Here is a 6,216-nt window from a genome sequence, read left to right as displayed (position 1 = left end):
CGAGGGGACAGGCGCGACGAGCGGTGGCAGCTTCCTGCTCCCCAGCAGCCACTGTCACCTGCCGCCGGGGCCGCCCCCGGGGAGGAGGAGCCCGGCCCGGGCCGCACCGGCCCCGGTCCCACAGTCCCTGGGGAGGTGGTGGGGATCCCTGCAGGGCTCGGGGTGGGGAAGCGGAGGAGCGAGGCCTGGAGAGGTGGAGAGGTGGAACGGAGAAGGGAAAAGCAGGGTGGCGAGTGGAGCAATGGGAGTCTCCAGAAACCCCATTCAGCTCCCATTCGGTGAGCCGTTCTTGCCCTGTTACCCTCAGCCGAGCGTGCCTTGCACGCAGCCTCCTCTTGCCCAGCAGCTGGACCCCTTTCTGTTGAGGTTTCCAGGGTCTCCAGCAGCTTCAGACAGCCCAGGTGCTGCCCTTGCCTTCTCCAGCCTTCATGTGTCCCCCTGCCACGTGCTCCTGCCTCCCACCACAGGCTGCTGCTAAGGCAGCAGCAGGCAGATTTCTGAGTGCATCTCGTTCTACAATCATGGGCCAGACTCAGGAACATCAAGTCCACCACACACAAGGCCTCTGTTCTTCTCTCCCACTCATGAACTATGTTTCATAGAATGGGAGCCCTTGCTACCTTCCCTGCTGCCTGCACTGCCAGGGCTGCCAGCTTCCCAAGGTTCCCTCGGCCACCTTCACCACACTGAGTCTATTCATCAGCATCTTCCCCAGCTCCTTCACAGGGTGCTGGTCCCTGCTACTTAACAGCCTTCTGCCTCTCCAATGGCTGCTACAACCAGCAATGACTTCACTTGTGGGTACCTGGAAATCCTAATTTTGTGTATTTAGAAGATCTGTGATCAGAAGACTCTGTTCCCTGCTTACCTGTTTGTATAGTCCCCTTTATTAGTGTATGGGTGGCTGTCACCAGGTCTGTGAGTTTGAAAAATGCTTAGTCTGTAGGCAGGGCAGGCAAAGGCAGAGGGACCAAGATCATTTAAAAAAATGTTGGTGTTTACTTCAACTCAGTTTTGTTAAGCCTGTTTGCATGACAGCATTAACTATATTACAAATCCAACCTTAAGTGACTTTTCTATGGTCACAGAAAGTCTGTTTCCTAGCACACATGAACCTGGATATCTACTTAGAGCCTGTCATCTTTATCAGCCAAGTAATGACAGATCACCTTCTCATCACACTGTTTTGTTCCATCTTTTGCCAGTCCAGAGTGCAAGAACTTGGACTTTCTTCGTGCTTTGAAATGAGTTTCTACACTGAGCTTCTGAAGAGCCCCAGCAGCCAGGGCTGTGCCAGCCGCCAAGCCGAAGCAGGGAGCGGGAGGTGTTGGAGGCACCTAATGGTGAGCAGGAACAGTGCACAGTCTGGGCGAGAAGGGGGAGCAACGGGAACGGCAACACGGGCTGTTGTGGCAGCATCGAGGCAGGAGGGGAACAATCGGACTGGAATCAGGCCTTTAGAACATTGATTTGTTACTGGAAAGTGGCAAGGGATAGGGAAACCAGAGCTGCAGAAAGGACAGGTGATCCTGCAGACGGGATGTGCCAGGGTTTTTACTGAGGTATTTATAGGAGATGGCTAACTGGAAATACCAGGAGCCATACTGGTGTATTCTCCCTATATATTTCCCACTGAAGAACAAGTTAAATGGAGAGAGAAAAGCCATTATTCCATATTACAGCCACTAGATTAACAAGTGATTTCCCTGCAGCCATTCCCATACCTTAACTCAGCAGAGACTAAAAGAACAATATTTTTTCTCCTTAACGCACAATATACATAGTAACACAATAGCTTCCTTGGACTAAACTATTTGAACTTTATCCTGCACATGCTGCCAAAACAACCAGGAGCGGCGCTTTGCTGGGTTTCCACACAGTCAGCACGTGTGGATGTGCACACACGTGTGTCGGGGTGTGAAAAGGTCACAGGCTGTGTCTGTCTCCTCTCGTGCAACACGGTGCTGCCTGACCCACTGTGGCTCCTTGCTCAGTGCAGGGACTCTTGAAGCCCATTTTGAAAAGGATCCAGTGCTCACTCTGTGGTTGAGCTGCAGACCACAGTTAAAAGCCACCTCATCTGCTGCAGCCTTTCTTTGCTCTACACGAGGTCCTCCCTTTCTGCAGTTTGTTGTAGTGTCTGGCTCAGCCAGAGACAGGGCTCTGCTGCCACTGGGCAGACAGGAAAGCTGGTGATTAGTGGTCTTGGCTACCAACATTCAGCAATGAGGCCACCCCAGAAAGCTGCAGATGGGGTTGAGCTCTTATACTTAGGAATGTACATGGGTAACAGAGGCTGCCAGCCCTGGGGGAACACATGCTGCTCTGTTTGATTCCTTCTGAGTTGTTTAAATGTGAAGAAAACATATATTAAATTGGCCTATTTATATATCTGTTCTAACATGATGCTCACCATTTGCTGGAGCACCAGCCTTTTATCATTGGCCATTCTATTTAAAATTCATTAGAAAAACCAAATATACTTGCTGATCTTGGCTTAGCACTAAAGAGAGCTGTCATCCTTGCAGCTAACACCACATGGAGCATGATTGGATAGCATCATTTGCCCTAGCCATAAAAAGAAAAGACAAGAACAATAACTTTGGCCTTTTTAAGTAAGATAGGGGTGATTGGCAGGAGAGCATGAGGAAATGGCCCCAAATTCTGCTAAATCTTTATCTGATCCCTTATCCCTTATTTCCTAGCTTGCCTGCAAGCCATTAAGCATGTGAAGTTTCAAACTTATCCTCAGCTACTCCCAGAATTAGTAATATTCCACCGATGGAAAATGTGTTTTCCAAGATGCCCATGTAATTCAAAATAGTTTCACCACTAATACATTTAATCATAAACTCTGATATTGGCAAGGAATTAGGGTGACAAGAGAGCAATGAGAAAAAAAAATTAGGGCAATGTAGGAATTATCTCAGTTTATAGGATTCAACTCTTTTGCCCAGAGGATAACTTGGCAGATGTCAAGGAGCAATAGCCACCAGGTGTACAATCAACTGGCTTCCTTCAGATCCCTTCTGCAGCTCACAGGGCACATAAGGACATTGGTCCCATCTGACCACTATGGCAAAATGTGTAGGAATAACAGTTTCCACAGGCTCTGAGTGCACAGAGGTGTGAGTTCTAACACTGTACATACCCTGTAAGCTGTGTTAGAACCTAGCACTATGTTATTTAGAGCAGAAATGGTGCAAGTCCACAAAATACAGATCTGGCCTAAATATTAGAGGTGCAAGAAATCATTACTAGGTGCAAGCAGCTGCAGAATCCAGCTCAAGTGACAGCTGTAGTTTTTGGAGACCTCCAAGGGCTGAGTATAGTACAGTTTATACCCAAAACTTGTTCTCAAGCCAACAATGAGAATGAAACATTATAAATGGTTTATCTTTTAGCTGTTATAGCTACATAACTGACAAATACTGCCCACAGTCTGTCATTAATAATTAGACATTAAGGGAAACTGCTAGATTTAAATAGCCTGTGAACACTTCAGCTCAGTACACACACTCAGAAAAAGCATCCAGCCACTTCAAATCAAAGGAAAAAAAACGTGACAAACATCTCCCAGTGCTTTTTTTTTTTCCCATTAAGGCTGGAGTGAAGGGCTGGAATCCGATGTCCGAAGACCAGAAAAACTATTTTTTTTCCCCTAAACCTCAGTCTTTTTCATATCAGAAACATTTCCTTTCTACAAGGATCCTCCATTTATTTATACTTTTACCACTAGCAAAAAGCCAACATGACCACAGCCCCTGGCTACAACTGTGCTTGGGCACACAGCACAGTAGAGATCTGGGAGTCAGCATTAACTCCCTCTTTTTTTTTTTTTTTTAATTTTTTTTTTTCTGTAAAGTTGTGTTCATGGGCCAAAAAGGTGTTTCAAGAACTTTAGCAAAGTCTGTCCTTGGCAGCATTGACAAAAATTGCAGCCACGTATACTTGCAGCAGCCTCTACTGAGAGCATAGCTGGAAATACATTGTGCTGCCATTTCAGGGAACTGGAGAATGGAAGGAGTCCTTTTCCACATAGTTGGATCAGTGCTTGCCTTTGGCAGGGCTTTGCTTTAATAAACTTTAAAAGTATGTGAATACTGGACTACCTAGGTACTAGGGGATGAGGAATCCAAAAACAAAACTAAGAAAGAGTAGTTTCTAGAATAATACACACTGTGATTTTAAAAGTACTTAACATATTTCTTGCTGTTTAAATCTCCTGCACATGTAATTTATCATGTACTATTTTCAGTTTCTACTTACAGTGCCCACTGTATTCCCTGCACCAATAACTTCACCAGTGCTAGTGATCAGGGATGCTTTGAGCTGAAGAAAGCTTCAGATTATCTTCTCAGAAATGTGTGACTGTGCTAATTATTTTGTGGCCCACAGGACATGTAATTTACACTGGATCTGCAATACTGTCATAATCCTAATATTATTTAAAAAAAAAAAGAGGTAAAATGGATTTAAAATGCTGCACATCTATTTAGCAGGTATAACCCAAAGAAAATACAAATCAATGCTGTCTTAAAAATGTAAGCATTCTAATAGTGTATGTGGCAGGCATTAGAAATTTAACAGGCAACTAAAACTTGCACATGGAGTTAATCCAAACTCTTAAAAATGAGCTCAGACTGTGAGTGACTAGTTGCTTGGTCTGGTGTGTGGGGAGTGCTATTAGAGAGAAGAGAAAAAAAAAAGAGAGGAGAAATATTCTGATACTTCCTTTGAGAGGCACACATGCTACTATTCAATTTTGGGGTCAGTTTGAGTCAGGGATACTTCCCCCCAATTTCAGGCTTAAAGTGGTTTGGCAAGAAAGGACAATGGAAAAATTGCTCCTATCTCCATGTTCCCATTAAGTTCTGAAGTCTGCTCTGCAAACCAAAGGAATGCACATATCATAGTTTAAAAAAATAGATTAAGCCAGTAGTGGAAAAGAAGTTCTGGGATATTATTATCCTTGGCTATTTTCAAAAAATGAATGATGAAACACTAAGTTAGAATATCTATTGGAATGATAAAAAAGAGTGGCCCAGTTATGTCAGTGTCCCATCTGTGAATGTGATTCCTGCCCTGTATGAAGGACTCCAAAGTCATTCACTGTTAGCTGGTGTAACTATGTCCTGCAGTGCAGGCTTACAGATAGAAAGGGGCTACCTCAAGTGAAGGAGCAGCCACAGATGTGGGACACAATGACACAGGGTCGCCTGATGAAAATCTCTGCCATGAGTAATGTCTTACTGACACTTGCAGCAGCAAAGCTCAAGGAGCAAAGCTGCCGAAGCATCTTTTTCCTAGCAGGGTGTTAGGCTGTGCAGTCTTCATTCCTCATTCTGAGCCTGCTCTAATCATAAAAGCAGGCTAGGGCCCCAAATTATTAGCACATCATCGTTTACACACCCTACACTAATGAGACACTGCACTTTGTTGTGGGTGCAAAGTCCTCCCAAAGCCAGAAACTGATCCAAAAGTGCCATGTGCTATCAGCCCCTAGCAGTATCATTAAGCTCTTTCTCTTTGGAATGGTTAGGAGCAGACTTGTGACACAAGGGCAAGTTGGTGCCAGGGTCTGCTCCCAGTGCCCCTACCCACAGGCAGGAGTGTTTTGCATAAGGGGAAAAATATATGCTGGGTCCCAGGAGCATATTCTTTCTGCAGTATCTCTGGGCTGTGTCATGCAACTGCTTGTCTGGCTGCTGTGGTCTTAAGTATTTGGTCTGGAAAAAAGAAAAATCAGTGCCTTGCCTTTTGCTGTGTGACTGCAAGGCTCAGGGGAACATCTTCTCTTGGGGAAGGCAGAGCTGCCCAGCAATGTAAGGAACTGTGGTAGCTGCTGTCAGAGCAGCTTGTGCTTTGATACACTGCTGCCCTACAGCAGGTGAGAGTGAGACCTTGTCAGCGCTGAGAAGGCCAAGAGGTTTCCTGTCTTTCCCTTTCCTGCTCTCTCTGCAGCAAAATAATTTCGCGGTGTTGTGAGAGTGACTAAGAGCAGCTGAAGCGCTCAGGAGAGAGGGAGTTTTGTCTGGAGAAAGCTGAGGATACACGAGGCAGAGCAATGGCCTGATCCTAAGGCGGTGTAAAGCCTCTCCGAGCCTTTCTATTGGCTTGTCCGAGAATTGGAGCTCTCGGGTGATCCCCTCTGGGTGTACGTGTTACTGAGTGTGTTTTGGCAGGTGCTTGCGACAGCAGGAGAAAACAAGTAGC

Source organism: Chaetura pelagica, unplaced genomic scaffold, assembly GCF_000747805.2.
Source record: "Chaetura pelagica isolate M959 unplaced genomic scaffold, ChaPel_1.0 scaffold275, whole genome shotgun sequence".
Taxonomy (NCBI): domain Eukaryota; kingdom Metazoa; phylum Chordata; class Aves; order Apodiformes; family Apodidae; genus Chaetura; species Chaetura pelagica.
The sequence above is the reverse complement of the archived record's forward strand: the minus strand, read 5'-3'. Positions refer to the sequence as shown.